Raw genomic sequence first — 19,215 nt, forward strand, 5'->3', positions numbered from 1 at the left:
ACTCAGGTTCATACATTTCACATCGGACGGGCACGGTGGGAGGAGGAACTGGGACGGTCTCTGAGTGCAAAAGATTGGGAGGGCATAGCCTATAGGACCCGCTGCACTGCACACAGTATGGCCCTTACAGACGCACTAACTAAGATCACATCGCACTGGTATTACACACCGGTCAGGATTAATTAAATTAATTCTTCGCATTGTGACAATTGCTGGCGGAGTTGTGGAGGCAAGTGGTCCCTGACACATATTCTGTGGGATTGCCCACGGATTCAGCAATACTGGACACAGGTCATCGACGACATAGATAGATATCTCGATACACAGCTCCCATGATTTCCAACCTAGGTGTTGCTGGGCCTCCCAAACCCATTAACATACCCTTTAAGAACTACCAGTGGCCGACAGACCGGAATGGCGCTAGTGGCGGCAGCCCAGACCATCCTGGCCCACTGGGGCACTGCCACTATCCCCAAACATACAAACTGGCTGAACATCTTGGGAATGGAGAAGATCTCCATGTCACTGTTATGTTATGTTATAAATGTTTTTATATCGCGCTCTGCTACTACAAAGTATCCTGGCGCGAAGAGTGAGGTTATCCAGAAAAAATTGCGCATAGGAAAGATGATTATATGGTGATGTTAAACAAATGTGTTTTGAGCCCCTTCTTGAACATATGGTGATGTTAAACAAATGTGTTTTGAGCCCCTTCTTGAACATAAAGATTGACGGAGACGCTCTTAGATGCAGCGGGAGAGCGTTCCAGGCCCTGGCAGTCTGAACAGAAATGGATTGACCGCCCAGTCTTGAATACTTAAATTTGGGCATGGTCATTGGGTGTAAATTTGCAGAGCGAAGAGCGCGACGGGGAACATACATGACAAACCTTTTTTGCAGATACATCGGACTTAATTTGTGGGTGGCCCGAAACGCGAGAACCAAAGATTTAAACAGGATTCGATAGGCGACTGGGAGCCAGTGAAGACTGCGAAGGTGAGATCGCACACTGGCTCTCCTGGGAAGTTGGAATAAAAGCCGCACAGCAGCATTTTGGATGACCTGAAGCCGCTGAATAAGATAGGCAGGTAGGCCACTGAACAGTGCGTTGGCATAATCGAGCCTAGACAGAATGAGGGCACGCAAAACCGTTTCTTTAGCCTCTCTCGGGAGGAGTGGGAAGAACCTTTTTAACGCCTTAAGAGTGGCAAAGCAGATACCAGTCAGTTTTTTTAGATGGTCTTCAAACTTAAGATCCTGCCCGAACCAAACCCCTAGATTTTTCGCCGGGCCTCCTATTGATTTAGGGCGGGGCATATCGACTGGCCAGATGAGGTCCCTGAAATTGTCCGGAAAGGTACCATAAAGAAGAACCTTTGACTTTTCCTCATTACACTTAAGCTGTGCCAGGGCAAGCCAGCGGAAGACAGAGGCCAGACACGAGCGCACCACCGAGGTATCCAGATTGTCCTTCGGCCAGGTGAACAACAGCTGGGTGTCGTCGGCGTAGGCCATTATTTTGGCACCCAGCTGCTCTGCCAGATGAATTAGGGGGGTCATGTAAATGTTAAACAGCAGGGGGCTCAATGTGGACCCCTGGGGCACACCTGTAGTAAGATTCTTTGGCCGCGAGGCATAAGGCGGCATCCACACTTGTTGCGTCCTATTGGTCAGGAAAGAAGTAAGCCAGGAGAGGACACGTCCAGAGATGCCCACCTCCGCCAGCCTGGCCAAGAGCAGAGCATGGGGCACCGTGTCGAAGGCGGCAGAGAGGTCCAACAAAATCAGGACCGCTCTGCCGCCCCCATCAAGACACTCCTGGATGACCTCAGACACCTCCACCAGCGCCGTTTCTGTGCTAAAAGCCGCCCTAAACGCAGATTGAGCTGGGTGAAGGGCCTGAGAGGATTCGATGAAATTATCCAGTTGTCTGAATACAATCTTCTCGCAGACTTTCGCGAGCGCAGGAAGCAGCGAGATGGGACGATAGCTAGAGGTGGCCGATGGATCCAGCCCTGCCTTTTTCAAAAGTGGAAGAAGTTTGGCTTGCTTCCAGCAAGAAAGGACAGTGGCAGAGGAGAGGGAGAGGTTCACAATCTGAGTTGCCTCCTGGCAAACAATGTTCGCCAGCCCCCCTAGCACCCTCGCCGGGCAGGGGTCCGAAGGCGAACCCGATTTCAGAGATTCAAGGACTGCCAGCACATCAGATTGTGTGGCTGGATTAAAGTTCGTAAATTGGGCGCTGGTTTGGGACAACTTTAGAGATGGAGGGACCGGTAGAGACTGAGAATTGCCACACACCCTCTGTAAGTCAGCTTGAATTTTAGCGATTTTATCGTAAAAAGAAAACGAGAGTTCTGCACACCAGAGATCGGAAGAAGGTAACACGGGAAGTGCAGCACATGGAGATAGAAAGCTCTGAACTATGGCAAAGATTTCTTTGCCATTATTATCCGCTTTCTCAATCCTGGCAGGGAAGGGACTGAATTTCAGGAGGTATGGGACCCTTAGGTGTCGCTGTTGTCACTGGAATTCCATGAGTTGACGTGTCCCAAGTATCTCAGACTCGCGTGTCTTCTAGAGGTCCACAAGCGGAAGAACACACGGAGAAGTGACCGCATCCACATACACACAATGGTTCAGATACCGCAAGTGGGTGAGAGAGGATGGGAGAGGGAAGTTGGTTCCCTCGTGTAGGATTTTCTTTTGCTGCTTCTTTGTTTTGTTTATGTGCCAATTGCAGCAAGGCGTTAACTTCCAGGCTATGTTGCGATAGGCTGGTGATGGAATTCAGAGCCAAAGTGTAAAAGCTTTGTCACCTCTTTTCCTTCCCCTGCGGTGAGAAAAGTTACTGGATCTCCCTATTAAAGGTCTGAGATATGGGGGGGGGGGTGATGGTGATATATATATATATATATATATATATATTCACAGCACAAATGAGCAAAACATCAGTAATTTTCCTTGATGTTGAAGTCTACATATGTAACAATAAGATCTGCACCAGGCTCTTCCGCAAACCAACTGCTGGGAACTCATTATTGCATGCATCCAGCCACCATCCCCAGCATTTGATCAACAGCATCCCCTACGGGGAGATGTTGAGGATCAAACGCATTTGTAGCAATGAGGAGGAATGTAAACTAGCACAACAAAGCTGCAAGGAGAGGTTTCTCCAAAGGGGTTACATCAACTCCATTATCGAGAGAGCCATTCATAAAACTGAGTCCTTGACCCGTGACACCATGCTGACCCTTAAAATCCCTACTGCACCCAGTGACGTCTCCAACAAAGTGAGAGTTATCGTCACTTACAGCAAACAACAAGGGGCCATTAGGAAGATATTAAGGAAACACTGGGATCTACTGCTAAAGGATCCGGTCATTGGGGGTGAATTAATTAAGAACAATCGCACTCCTCAAATGACCTTTCGTAAAGCTAGATCAATGGGCAACTGTCTGGTAAAAAGTAATTCTGAAATCAGGCAGCCTTCCAACTGGCTTTCAAAACAAAAAGGTTTCTACAAATGCTTTGTTTGCAAAGCATGCAAACATGCCAAAAACACTAAGGAATATACCACTCCGTTCCTGCCCCGGCCAGTCAAAATCAAACGACGTATTACATGTAAAACTGAATACGTTGTTTACGTTTTGGAATGCCCATGTGCACTCCGATACATCGGCAGTACAAAATTACCCGTGCATATGAGGATTTCACAACACCTCAGGGCAATCACGAACAAAGATCAATCATATCCGGTTGCCAGGCACTTTGAAACCAAGCATGGAAGTGATAACACTCTTCTTTGTTAGTATGCCATTGACTGCATACTGCCGACACGCAAGGGTGGGGATAGAGAAAGTGCCTTACGCATGTTGGGAACTAAATATATCCTGGAACTTAACACCAAGTCTCCGATGGGCCTGAATGCCACGGAAGATTTACATACATGTATATGAATTAATTCCCTATACACACTATGTTTGGTTGGAGATTCCCAAGTAACCTATGACATATAGTCAATTGTTTTCAATATATACATGTGTTAATGTTTATCTGCTATTTGCCATCTTACACAATTTGGGAACGATTTGCCAAGCATTCAACATATTATCAAATGAATTGAGATGAAGCGCCTTTTCTTTTAATATGAATGTATGCATTTGTTTTTAACATTATATTTCACATATTCATAAACTTTTTTTACACTGGTATAGTTTGATCTTGGATCTATCCAGATCCAACACTGGGTTCACTATTTGTATTATATTCTTTACGTTATGCATTACACAACTCGTGCCATTGGCACTTATGTAGTTGATGCAATCGACCACTGAATCTTTGGATGTAGGTTGCCTATTTGCAGTGCTTGCCCACTTGGGCTTGATTCTTTTTCAACAATATACAGACTATATATGGAGTAGGAGACTAATGTGGTTAAATTAAACCTTGTATAGCATTATTAGAACAGTCTTTTGATTAACATTATGTTATTGAAAAGTACAGCATATGTAAATTATTAAGCACTAGGTTCATACATTACAATGGATTATCAACATTATGATTTTACAGATTTAAATATTTGAGCTGCCACCATATTGTTAATCTGTTTTATTATATGTAATAACTGTACCCCATAGTCTGTTTTCCAGCTCTATCGTGTTTATACACAGCTGTTGTAAATCTTGGCACTGTTCACTTTAAATTTGGCGCCTATCCATGAGTAACGCGTCATGTGATCAAGGTCCAGGTCGGACCGAAACGCGTCATGGCGGCATTAGATGCAGGGCAATAACTTTAAATAAAATATAAAGCACATAAGTAATTGGGTCCGCGTGTCTATCCTGATCCGTTGTGTGGCATTGGATTGTCGGTGGATAGAGTACTGCAATATATATATATATATATATATATACACACACACACATATATCGGTTTGTATGTGTGTCAGATTTGATGGAGAGAGTTTATGATACAGTGTGCATGGCTGCACGAGACAGCGGTCTCTCTGCAGTGTGTCCTTTGGGCAATAATAATCTGCTCAGGGCCTCCTCTGCGAAAAATGAATAACCTTACGACCTGGTTGGGCTGAAAAACTACCATCTCTTCCTCTATTTACAGTAAGTATCTCCTGCCTCAGTGAAACTACTCCTTCACTTTTTTTTCTGTTTGCTCAATGTCGCTTAACAACAGTGACCTTCTGATTGGCAGAGCCTGGAGCCAATAAACAAGCACACATTGACAAGCTACAAGTGATCTAAACTGAAGTTATCTGCACCAGCGTGCCAAGTACAAAGGCATAAAATCCAATTGCGAGAAAGTCTTACATTTTCAACAACATTAGAACTTTGATTAGGATAAATAGTGGCCCATTTCATCCAGTAAATTATATGTCTGAGTACCCAGAAGACTCTGTACATCAGACCTAGGCAGATGCACTGATAAGGATAAAATATTTGTTGGTGGCATGACACGCATATTGAGTGTTGTTTACTATGTCATGCAGTGTCTGATTTTCGGAACTTATTACTTTATACAGTAAGCCCCGACAGCTCGACTTGTCTGGAAGGTTTTACAGAGTAGTATCCTGCTTGAACACATTTCTTAGAAGCATAGATTCATTATATCATATCTGCTCCTTATACCTCAAATCCCCCCCAAAAATTGCGATTTGGCGGTTCATATCTTACTACTATGGCATGCTTACGTCTGTTTAAGCTGTACGTTTCAGTACCTTGCAATCACTGCTGGTCAGTGTCAGAGAAGTCGTTTCGACTACGAGGGACAGAGAGGATTGAAATTGCAATACTTTGGGGGTTTTTTCAAGTATCTTTTCTGGGGAACTCTCTCGCTCTGCTACAGAGCAACATTCAAACAAAGAAGAGTACAGGACAGAGGAGAATTGACCTCAGACTTATTAAATGCCCCCCAAACTCTGCGTGCTTAGCATTTGTTTGGCACAGACTGAGGTTTCTGTGTTTGGGGATTCAATGCTTTTTTGGGCACCAGAAGTACCACAGCACTATGGAACCAGATACAAAATTAAGATTTCAAAGAAATAAGAGCTTTACATTGCTCTGCTTCATGTCTTCTTGATTTACCGGTTTTATGAACTTTTGGCCAATTTAGCCGGTTACCTTAGCTCAGTCTATTATAGTTCTCAAAAAGGAACTTACTGCATCCCTTTTCAACACCTTGCTGCAACACATGGCCTGAGCAGATCTGAAATGCACTCCTTCAAAGCAACATTATGCATTTACAATCAATTGTGAAAGAGAGAGGGCAGGAGAACAGTGGTCCACTTGCAGACACTTAGGTTAGGGACACTAGAAACAACAGCCCAAAAAAGGGAGATACTCTGGAGGACCAATAATATATATATATATATATATATATATATATATATATATATATATATATATATATATATATATATATATAGAGATGCAGAAACGTAGAAATTTTTCAAAGAATTTTGATTCTCTAAATGCTGAAAAACAGCTAAAACGTTCACCAAATGAACCATAGCTTAAGCTCCCATGAATTACCCACATTATAGCGTAGCAGTTTGCGCCCCATCACTGGATTGGAAATTGCCAGTGCTTGGAAGATGATCACTAATGGAAAGAGCCCAGGACCAATGACTTTCTGGCCTTATTTTATTTATTAAAAATAGTGTGACTTGTTGGGTGAACTGGCCAAATTATTTAATCCTGTTATAGACAGGTGTCAAACTAACAAATCAGTAGTTAAATCACTGTGTTCCTTACCTCATTGCCAGAAGGAAGCTAGAAGATTACAGTGCATATCAACTATTTGAGGAATGCAATGTACCATTTCAACTTACAATGAGCTTTCTATACATGCCACTAATTAATTGGCTCAACTGTGATGAAAAAGTTACCGTTCCTTCGGTAACACCTTTTCTGGGGGATACAGTATCCAGTTTCAGATTATTCACCTTTTAATTATTCCCATTTGCGGGGCTGTAGCCTAGCGGTCCGACATGGTAGATGCACATTAGGCAGGCTCCAGCAGCCCATATCCAAATCCTTCATCATCCTACCTGACATGCAGCAAAATATTCCTGAATGCACCCCGGCAGTCGGAGGGGACGAGGAGACAGCGAAGCAGCAGCCCCGGGACATGGAGGAGTAATTTGGCTGGCGAGCTGACACTGTGGCAGATGCCCGAGACTGCTCGGTCGGCCATAGCGAAGTCGGTGGCAGTGCCACGGTGGTGTGCGTGGGCCCTCCCACCATCATTTCATATCGATACCCCGTTGCGGCTCTGGCCGAGGGCTGGAGCCATAGCGGCCTGTTGCGGCGCGGTAGGCCGGAACGCCGTCGTGAAGGGGCCCGGCCTGTGCCGTACGGAATGACACAGTGCTCTGGTGGGGCCTGTCGGGTGGCGCTCGCCCTGGGATGCAGCACGGTGAATGGAGCCCGCCTGAGGAGAGCGGGCCGGATTTGCTGCGATGTACAGAGGGCCGCACGAGGTGTTACGAGCTCGACCTCCTGTATCGCTAGTGCGGCGTTGCCCGTGTGGCACCGCCTTGCCTGCTGGGGCCCTGGGGCCACCCGGCCAGCACTGATGGTCGCGGCACATATTAATGCAGGGATGCCAGCATCCAGCCCCACATTTCTGAGACATAGCCACGAGGGAGCAGCGGACACGTCCACGCCCAGGGGAGGACCCTCATTAGGAGGTAGGGGTGTGGGCAGGCTCTAGGCAGCGGAGGCGGCCAGGCTAAGCCTCGGTGAGGATTGTGGTCTGGGACTGCCTTCCCTAGTTATCACTGGCAATTTTGGAAGGCTGCCACCGAACCCCCTTATGATTGATGGTGAGTGTTGACTCTTCCAGGGTGGCGGGGCCCTGCACTTGATCCGAATGCCTGGACCATCCCCAAGACTTGTGTAGTGGAGCGGTTTGGAGCCTGAGTGGCCCTTCGAGCACCGCAGACGGATGTTCATTTATTGAGAGCCTGCAGTGGACCCAGGATGATGAAAGATGAGCCTTCCAGCTCTAATGGGAAACAGAGCATTATGGATAGGTTCACAGGAGCCAAGTCTGCAGCGAACGACCCAGGGATGAGGGGGAAGAAGTCTATACCACACTATGTAGCACTTTTGGCTGCTATCACCCAATCCATGTTGGAAGCGAAGATTGGAGTAGTTGGTTCTGATGTAAATTTGCTGTGACGAGACCTCTGGAAGACGGTAGAGTGCATTGCAGAGGCTGAGACTAGAGTTTCCAATGTTGAAGACACCGTGACTTCACTGCAACAAAAAGTTGACACACTTACGGCGGTGACCTAAGAGTTGGAGGCGCGGGTGGAAGATGCGAAAGGGCACGCCCACCCTAACAACATCCGTTTTGTTGGCTTCCCTTAGGGTTCAGAGGTAGAGAGTATGGCCAAGTTTCTTGCCCAATGGAGTATGGCCAAGTTTCTTGCCCAATGGATCACTGCATTACTAACACTGGGCTAGCCGTCTGGCCCGCAACCCACCCACTCCCGGAGCACAGCCTGTCATAACAAAAATTATCAATTTTCGCGAAAGGGACATTATCCTTATATTTGCACGAAAACAAGCAGCGTTGCTTTTTGAGGCCCACCGCATCATCATATTTCTGGACTACACTAAGATGGTCCAACAACAGCGCCAATCATTTGTTGCAGTGAAAAGACGCCTTTGCGAACTTAACATCCATGCCTACTTCTTTTTCCTGCGCACATGCGAATGGTATACAATTCCTGAACTTTGTTTTTTGACACCCTGAGGAAATATTTGCATGGACAAATGGGTGTTTGTTAAACCACTTACTCCACCGCGCCTGAACTCAGATTCGTCCTCCAGCAATCGTCTCGCTTAACAAACGAAACCAAAGAAGAAGAGCAATCACCGGTTCTGCTCTTCCTGGTGCTGTAAACCGATGAACACTGAAAGATGTGTACGGCCTAGGGGCTTGAAGTTTTGCCTGCTGTGGCTCCTGCGGCTGCCACTGCCTTAGACGCTGGGGTCATTGCACTTCACACCTGCTTGCGATGAAGGCCTACTATTCCTGGCTGCATCTCTGGCTTGCCTCAGCCTTAGGCTCTCTGGAGAGACAACTGGTTGTTGTAGGGACATGGGGATTCATTGGACGAGCCCGGCTCATGGCCCAGTTGGGGTTGGTTCTGGGCTCCATCGGCGTCAGATATCTTGATTGTTACTGAGGTATGTGGGTGGGGGGGGTTCTGTTATACAGTTCTGTTTTTACTTGTCCTGCACAGGCCTAGTGCCCATATGGCTGCAACCCCGTCCATGGATAACCAAGTCAATTCGCATTCTGGGCCAAATATCTAAAGCAGATTCTACTGGCCCATTCTCTTGGGTCTAAAGTCCCATGTCTGGCCCGATTTGGGTTCACACTAACATACCACTCTTGTTTTGTGAGGGGGAAATTGCAGGACGTGGCTCTCCTTATTCATTGCAGAATCCCCTTTCAGCCACTGAAAACCTGTGTGGACATGCAGGGGAGATGCATTTTTGTGACTAGCACACTCTATGGGAGTCTCTGGTGTTGGGATGGGTCTATGCCCCCCACCTCGGACAATCCTTTGTTGATCGCATCAAGGGTCTCTGGGGAACACAGCCGGGTGGATTGACTGTTATTGCGGGAGATTGGAAAGATGTTATGTTCCAGAGTGTGACAGGTGGCGGGCAGAGGGGAGGGCTGGGGATGCGCAGGCCTCCCGGCAGCGATCCATGCCAGAGGCCGTGGGATGGGTGGATGCTTGGCAGGCCTATCACCCTGGCGAGACCGACCTTACATATTATTCTACAGTCCATAGTTATTTCTCTCGGCTGGATTACTTGTTGGTGTCGGATAGCCACCTCCATAGAGTATCCGTCATAGATATATTGCCTAGAGGGTTGTCGGGCCATTCCCCAGTAGCGCGGTGGCTTCATGTGGGTCTCTGATGTCCCCCCTTAGAAGGAGACTTTGACCATGGCACCTGAGAAAACCGGTATATAAAACACACATGTACTGCGCAGTGGCAGAATATTTCTCCCTTAACTCAGAGACAGCCTCATCCAAAATCCTGTTATAGAAAGCGATGAAACACACTCTTAGAGGAGTAGATATTAGTTTCTGTGCCGCAGAACTCAGGCGATGGCTTTATGAGCCATCTCAGATGGATGCCCAGATGTTGGATCAGGAGACACGTGGTCGTGGCGAAGGTGGTGGAATGGTGCGACGGCAACTGGGCTTGGTCGAGCGTCAGTATCAGAGGGTGCTTTAGGAAAAGGCCAAGAATGCATCCATGTCGGGTCTCCTAGAGTTGCATGCATATATCAGTGGAGCGACAAATCCAGTAAAATGCTCTATAGGCTCTGCCAGGCATCCCTTAGGATGGCCCAGGTTCCTGCTCTTTGCGATGATAGGGGACCCTTATTGTCCAGCCCGGATGCAGTAACTAGTAGATTTGCTAGATATTATGAGACCCTATACGCAAAAGAGATGTTGTGATAGCTGTTTAAATAGATACATTCATAAATGCATTACCTCCACAACCACTGTCCTCAACAGCTAGGGCACCTCTCACAGTGGAAGAACTGAGTGTCGCCCTTGCGGATCTTCAGCACGGGAATGTCCCTGGTCCCAATGGGTTCCCTAGCAAATTCTTCAGAGCCTTTATGCCTTAGGCCTGAGCCTATTTGCTAGGTGCGATCCAGCCTGCGCTCAAAGAAATGCATATGCCCCTAGACTGGAGACGCACCAAAATAGCAGTGTTTCCCAAACACTGACATCAGTTGGAGGTTCATTCTGCTTATCGTCCGATATCTCAATTAAACATTGAAGTCAAACTCCTTGCAAAGACCATAGCCAATAGACTGATGCCACACATGCAAGATCTTGTCCATCTGTACCAAGCAAGCTTTATGCCTCACGTCATAATACACGACAATGCTGCCTCTCACCTGAGGTTATCAATGAGCGGTGGTAGAGCTCGCATGACGATCCAGGCTACGCCGTGAAGAGGCGGGTTATGGGAGAGACATCTGTACCTAACCTACTATACGGTGAATCGAATATCGGTGCCCTCATCTGCAACTAGAGTGGCGATACAGGTGTGGTAACGTTCCCTTCGTAGAATAGGGTGGTGGGGGCACCCAACACGAGAGACACTATTGTGGTAGGGGGCTCTCACTCCGTAAGTGACAGGGCTGAGGGGCTTCCAAGAATGGGACCACATAGGTATATTGACATTGGGTGATGTTATGCGGGCCAAATACTCATGACGTTCCAAGAGCTCCAATCCAAATTTTCAATGTCCCACAGCCAAATCTATAAATATCTGCAGTTGCATCATGCCCTTTTTCCATACATTCGAGCTCTTACGCCTCTCCCAGATTTCAATCAGCTTGAAAGTAAGCTCTTAATGGCCGACAGGGCAGCCACAAGACATCCTAGATTTACCAGACCTTAGCTACAAACAGCTCCATTACACATTGGGTGCACTTAGGACGGCCTGGCAAAATGATATCAGTGATATAGATGATGATGATTGGGTGGAAGGCTTGGAATCCCCTTGTGGGCGGTGATACCTTCCCGCCTACAACTAATTTAGTTTAAATATCTCCATACAGCTAACTTTACTAGATACCGGTTGTGGCGTATGGGACTTATTAGCTCTCCTCTATGCCTGCTGTGCGTGACTGAGGAAGGCACCTTTTTACATACAGTCTAGGGTTGTAGGGTGCTAGACTGCTTTTAGCAGGGTTTTGTGACCTGCTTGGCCGCTGTGCTTGCATGGGATATCCCGCCTACCCCAAAACTGATCCTTTTGCATAGTACAGAAGGTATAGGTGGCAACAGTTATAAGCATCATCTATTATTTCTCGGCCTTGCCCTGGCCAAAAGAGAGATTGCACAACAATGGAAGGCTGCTGAACTGCCGCTTCTGAGTGATTGGAATCATGGCATGGACATTTGCATGGGACTTGAGATCACAGTATTTCAGGCATGGGGATGCCCCCAAAAACATCCTAAAACCTGTCAGATGTGGGCAGACTATCAGGGTTTGATTTTAGAATCCACACAAACTGCTGAGTTGCAATTGGATGCCAAAATTCAATGATACAGTCAAACGCATGAGATGATCCTTGGAGATTATACCATAAGTTCGTATGAGTCCTTGGACGCTGGGTCGGGGTGGGCCAGATGTACTGGTAGTCGGATGTGCACTTGTTTAAGTTCTCTGAGACTCTTTTCTTCTCTCTATTTTTCTCCTCTCCTTTGCTGATTTCCTCATTGGATATGATGTTATACTGTCGATCATGTAGCATAATTTATATGCCCGTGGCCAGGCTAGGTCACGTTGTTGGCAAAAACCCTATAAAATTTGTTCGGAATATAAATATCCCCATTTGCAAGACTGGATCGGAAATGTTTTAGTAGCTCTCGCAAGACGACAGGAGGCGTAGGTAAATACATAGCTCCACACACAGCACCACGTGATGTCACTGGATCCATAAGAAGCCTGCGTGGACATTGCGACATCAGTTTCCACGCAATGTTTTTTTACGTGCCTTGCGAGGCAAGCAGAAGGAATGAACATCAAAATTGCAAGTATAGTTTCTAACTCAATATCAAAGATTCTTTATATAACAAAAATACTTATAAATACTAAAAATACATTAATAGATTCTTTTGGTATATACAGACAAGCAACAGGGAGAAGAGTGAATCAGTAAGGAATCCGCAGGTAGATACTGAATCCACCAGAAAAAGTGTTACTGAAGGTAAATAACTTATTCTTCTGATGGATAAATCTACCTGCTGATTCTTCACCTTTTGAATTGAGTCCCAAAGCAGTCCCACTCTCGTAGGTGAGTGCATGTCATCTATACCAAAAAAACTTTTAAATCTACACAATAGTGTTTCTCAGAAGTGTGAAGGGAGGACCAAGTCTTCGTTTTAAATATATCTATTACAGGGACTCATTCCTCTAGCTAAAGCAGAAGCAGAAAATGTAGCTCTCTTTAGTAGAATGATCACAAATACCTCCAATGTCATCTTTGTGAGCCATTGCAGAACAGATGTTATTACAAAGGATGATCCCTCGGGACAGAGTATTGCCTTTCCTTTCATTTTTCCAATGCATCCCACAAAATGTTGGTCATCCAGCCTGAATTCACGTGTCCTGTCCACATAAAAACTGACAGCCCTTTTGGGGTCCAATCGATTAAGTCTTTCCTCCTCTTACAGAAGGATAGAGAGAAGCATAGAAAGAGGAAAGGGTAATGGACTGACCCATTACCCTTCCCATTACACCATTACCCTGCTTTCAGCAGGAACGCAGTCCTGGTTCTCAATACCAACTGATCAGGAAAGAATGTTGTAAAAGGAGGTTTAACAATTAATGTCTTGTAGCTCACGAACTCACCTTGCAGAAGTCACAGCAATGAGAAAAATCATCTTAAATGTTAGAAGTCTGAAGGGACAACTATGAAGAGGTTCAAAAGAACACGTCAAATATGTAAGAACCAAATTAAGATCCCACTGAGGCATAATTAAATGAGTGGGAGGGCATTTATTTGCAAGTCCCTTAATGAACCTTCAAACTATAGGAGACTTAAACAGAGAAGGTCGATGTGGTAAACTGGGAAATGCTGAAAGTGCAGACAAATAACCCTTAACCATGGGAACTGCAAAGCCTTGCTGAGCCAAAAAGAGGGCAAAATATTAGACAAATTGGCAAAATATCAGAGAAATTGGCCTTTAAAGGATCTAATGAATTAACTTCACACCAGGTAACAAATCCATCTTTGACAAAATACTCAACATATGTTTTTTAGAGAGTTCATATGTGTCTTTTATGAATTATTATTGCTTTATGTATTTTATTTTTTAAGTAATTTGTTGCATAATTGTCTGACCCGACATTGTCATTTGTTGTACTTCAATTGTATGGTTCACATGCTTTTTAATTTTATAATTGTAACTATGTTTTGCTGACTTATGTTTAATAAAAATTGCCTTTAACTGGAAGTGGGTTGTTCATGTCCTACCACCATTACGTGGGCAAGGTTTCTTTCCACTGCCTAGGTTGATACCTTCACTGTGTTATTCCCTGACCTAGGGGTTCGTGTTCTTATCCATTCCTTAAGGGAACCCTTGTTTTTTACAAGTTAACAAATCCATCTAAGCCATCTGCCAGCATAACCAATTTGCTGAAATGACTTCTGGATGAAAAAATAAATCCACCACATTAGGGGGAAATGAAAAGGAACTCAGGTTACCCCATTGTTATGTTATGTTATGTTACTTTATTTCTTTTATAGCGCACGGCGACTCCAGTGGAGCATCCCGGCGCTTTGGCAAAGAAAAGGAACAGCATGAAAAGCAACTACACAACAGAAAAAGAGATAAAAGGACTAATTCCTAAAAAGCCATGTCTTCAAGTCCTTTCTAAAAGCAAGAAGACAGGGGGCCATTCAATCTCCAGGCATATAGGTGCAGGCTCTGGAGGTGGGGATGTAAACCCTACCCCTGCGACTGTCAGAGGAAGTCTGCTCTGATATGGGCACAGGGAGATGTGAATGAGGTCTGCATACCACAACCTTCCTGGCCAGCCGGGGACTAATAAGATTACTTGAGCCTGGGTCAGGCAAATCTTCCTCAGCACCCAAAGAATCAAGGGAATGGGAGTGAACGTATAGCAGCTGGGAACGCAAGCTTAATTGGAATGCGTCCCCTAATGGTCCCTGCACCAGATATTGGAGGCTGCAGAACAACATGCAGTGTACGGTCTCCTGAGGGACAAAGAGGTCTATCTGAGGAGCCCCCACCATAACTAGAAAATATGAAGAACCACTTCTGGATGAAGTCGTCACTTGTGGTCGACTGAAAAAAGCCGGCTGAGAGTGTCCGCACACACGTTGAGAACTCCATCCAAGTGATGTGCTATCACACAAATCGGATGATCCTGAGCCCAGAACCAGAGTCGAAGAGTATCTCTGCAGGTAAGAGACAACCCTACTCCTCCTTTCTTGTTGATGTCCCACATCGGAGTGGTGTTGTCTGTCAAGGCTTGCACTGGTTGACTGCGAATGGAAGGGAAAAGGCCTTGAAAGCCAGACGAACAACCCACAGTTTTAACAGATTGATATGAAACAACTGTTCTTCTGGACAGCAAAGTCTTCTGATCCCCAGATCCTCCAAATGAGCTTCCCAACCTAAGGTGGAGGCATCCGTTATGACTGTGGCCACCAGAATAGGAGGGTGAAACGACTCCCCTTGAGATAGATTGCCGGATACAATGCACTATTGCAGATCCACTGCAGTGTCTCTGGAAATCGTGACAGAAGCCTAAAGGTCCTCACTATGCTGAAACCACAGCCTGCGGAGACACCACTGGAGGGCCCTCATGTGCCAGCTTGTACGGGTTACCAACAGAATACAGGAAGCAAGTAGACCCAACAGGGGCAAGACCTTCAGGACTGAAACCATTGCTCCAATCTGCAACTTCAAAATCATAGCCTGAATGTCCAGAATCCTCTGAGGAGGAGGAAGGGCTCAACTCACCGTAGTGTCCAGTACTGTCCCTATAAACAGGGTTCCCTGTTGATGGAAAAGCCCAGGCTGAACAACAACTGAGTCATCACCTGCAAGTGATGCAGCACCAACTCCAGAGACATGGCTTTGATGAGCCAATGGTCTAGGTTAGGGAATACTGGTATTCCCAACCTTATGAGATGAGCTGCAACCACTGCCATCACCTTCTTGAAGACTCAAGGTGGACGAAGTAAGCCAAACTGGTGGATCTCAAACTTATAATGTTGAGGCACCACCCTGAAGCAGAGGTACTTGCTGTGCGACTGCAGAATAGGGTTGTGAATGTAAGCATCCTGCAAGACAATTAAAACCAGCCAGTCTTCTTTCTCAAGCACAAGAAGCACCTGAGCTAGGGTCAGCATCTTGAACTTTTCCTGCTTGAGAAATCAGTCAAAATCCTGAGGTCTAAAATCGGATGCAAGCGACCGTCCTTCTTGAGAATCAGAAAATAACATGAGTATCATCCCTGACCCGGTTCCTTCTCTGGAACCAACCCTACTGCACCCTTCTGAAGTAAGGATTGGAGCTCTTGTAGAGGAAGCTCATAATGGTCAGTGGAATGTAAATTCAGACGAGCGGAAGGGGTGAGGAAAATTACTGAACGACTAGAGCATACCCCCTTTCCACAATATTTAATACCCAAAGGTCCGATATTATGGATCTCCACTGATGTAGAATCTGGGAGACACGTTCTCTCACCAGTAAAGAATGCTTTAAGATGGTAAACCTAGGGCACCTTTCCTGCAGTTTTGGCTGAGGAGGAAAAGGATGAGGAAGAATATGGGTGAAGCGGAACAGCTCATTGTCTACCTCTCCCACACCCCCTGTAATTTGTGTTGAAGGGGCTGGAAGACTGCTGCTCTTGCCCACAAAAGAAAAGCTTCTGGCAAAACATCGGAATCTTTTAAATTGCCTGTAGTCGTTGAGCTGTATAACCCGACTGGTTGCAGCTTTGCCATCATTAAAAAATTCAGAAAAACATCCCTGAACATCATCAGGCAATTTTGGAACAACACACTTGGTAGAATGCCAAGGTGTACAGATGCAGCGACGACCCAGCAGGCAGGTTCCATTCGTAGATTTTAGTGCCATGTTGCCCGATGAGAAAACCTTTTTTACAGACTGTTCCATCTTCTAGGATTCTCTATCTGCATGTGAAGAAGGAAAAGATCCAGGAGTCAACTTTAAGGAACATGAGGCCTGAAAAACCAAACTCTCAGACGAAGGATGAGAGACCAAAAAGAGGGGACTGTCGGATAATGAAGAATATAGTGCCTTAGTCAGTATGTTTGATTTCAGCTTCGTAGTGAAAAAAGGCAACTCGACATTTTCTGCCCCTTTCCTTATAATCGAATGGTATGAAGTGACCTCTGGAGGCAGAATGCCCTTTGGAGACAATTCCCATTCTGGAGACGTATTCAAACCACTTGCCTGCCACAACCCTTCGAAGTCTGGGTCCAAAAAGGGCTGCTCCACTATTTCACCCTCTTTCTCTTCTTGGGGTTCTTTCTCTCTAAAGAAATATTGTCCCTCTTCTATGAGCCTTTGGCCCTCTCGTCTCGACCTATGTGCAGTGTTGTCAATGACGTCAGATATGCAAGAAGAGGCAATTAAGTTGAAGCTTCTGATGTTGGTAAGAAAGTAGTCAGAGGAGTCACTTGTGCGCCGGCAATACCTCTACAGGTCAAAGGATCAAAGGAGATGGAGTATTTTCCAGGAATGTCTGCCGGATTCGTCCAGAAAACATGGGCCATTGGCATTAAGGGCAATAAAGGTGCCTGCTGGTAAGGCATCGGAAATACTTCCAAAGAATAAGCCAAGAGACCCACGGGATCCGCAGCAGCACCAGATAGAATCATCGCCCTATTGAAGATGCCTTTTTAACCCCCTCTCAGCTTGACCGATTATTCTGAAAGGCTTTGTAACTACATAAAAAAAAGAGGTTCTACACCTGGCATGCTGCTAGACGCCTGTTTGGAAGAAAAAATTTGCTTCTATATGCTCATCTTTACAGCCATCCCTGGTATGTACACTGACCCATTCTTCACACTCCATGAAATCTCTACAATTCCCAATGGAACGTTTGCACAGTTATGCATTGAGGACGCAGAAAAAAAGGGAACTGACGTCACCACGTTGATTGTGGCCTCTTATGGCTCCAGTGACATCATGCGGTGCTGTGGGCGGAGTCATGTATTAACCGACGCCCCCTGTCAACGTGAGAGAACTATTGAAAAGTTTCAGGTCTAAGCTGGATCATGGACAGGTTACAGGACAAAACAGGGGTAGAATCAATACGTACCTTGAAAAGAAACACATCTTTATGCCTCAACTTCTGAAGGCGCTTAAAGTAACAGAAGATGCTATCTATGGCCACAGGGGAAAATAACACCCACGCATCATTACCCCTCTGCAGAAACATAGGTATATGCCAAAATGCTTTGAAAAACTTCCATATACCAAACAAGCTGTAAACTGTAAGATTTGATTTGTATTTCGGTTCTTTAAGTATCTGCTGGAGGGGTGGTGAGAGGAAAAATGATGTGCATTATAGTTGTTGGGGATCCTGTTCCAAGGGACAGATATTTTAGAAACTGTTGCCTGGCTTTATTATTAATATGCAATACTCTTGGGCTCCTTACTTCTGCTGTTTGGATCAACTGGAGAGGCACTAGACTTTTCCTGGATATTCAAATCTTTAAAATTGACATTGTATCTATATCTTGTAGCAAAACCCACAATGGCGCAACAATATACATTTGTGGAAATGCCATCATCCAATATATTTTGTAACAGGCAATTTAATATTTAAGTGATATATATTGTAAAGTTCCTGAATGTTCAATCTTCACTTATAAATGTTGTGAAGTTGAGCACATATGTCATACCACATAGACCAGAAGAGGTCAGGTACCCAATTCTCACATAATGATTGTTACCTTCCCCACAGAGAGTCAATGAATACTTTCTGTCCCCAATTTTAGGTTTCGTGAAAAAGCTACCTATAATCAGAATAAAGCCTGTTTAGTAGCTAGTTCCCAGTGTGACCTGACAATCTAAATATATATGCAATATTGTACTGTGAAATCTCATCTCCTTATATACACTGTCACAAAACCAAAACATGCTTTTAAAAGTCCACAACCATGGGATTTTGCAAGATAGAGCTCCGACTTCTCTGCTCAGTCTCCAGTATCAAAAGCCACGTTTTTACCCCCCCAGCCTGCCTAGTTATTCTGAAAGGCTTGGTAACTACATAACACAAAGAGGGTCTGCACCTGGCATCCTGCAATGCTCTTGTATGGATGACAAAATGTGCTTCTAGATATACATCCTTACACCTATCTAAGGTATGCACACTGACCCATTCCTTACACTCCCCCATGACATCTCTCCAATATCTCATCTCCATTACACCTCACCAATAAGTCACCTTCCTCACACACTAGTTTACCTGACTCTTACCTCTTCCAATCCTCCACCATTATACCTTGCACATCATATCAGTCCCACAGCTCACAAAAACTCACCTGCATCATACCTTGCACAATGCCTTATCTTGTGCATACGTCTCACAGAGAAGACCAGATATTCTCCTAACTGTACCCC

The 19,215-nt window shown here is 45.4% G+C and overlaps 1 protein-coding gene across 5 annotated transcripts in view; it reads right to left on the bottom strand.

Moving 5' to 3' along the window:
* LRRC45 (leucine rich repeat containing 45) overlaps positions 1–19,215 on the bottom strand; it is a 446,362-nt gene that overhangs the window by 197,818 nt on the left and 229,329 nt on the right. The gene's annotated exons all lie outside the window — the stretch shown is intronic.

The sequence above is a fragment of the Lissotriton helveticus genome, chromosome 7 (genome assembly GCF_964261635.1).
Source record: "Lissotriton helveticus chromosome 7, aLisHel1.1, whole genome shotgun sequence".
NCBI lineage: Eukaryota > Metazoa > Chordata > Amphibia > Caudata > Salamandridae > Lissotriton > Lissotriton helveticus.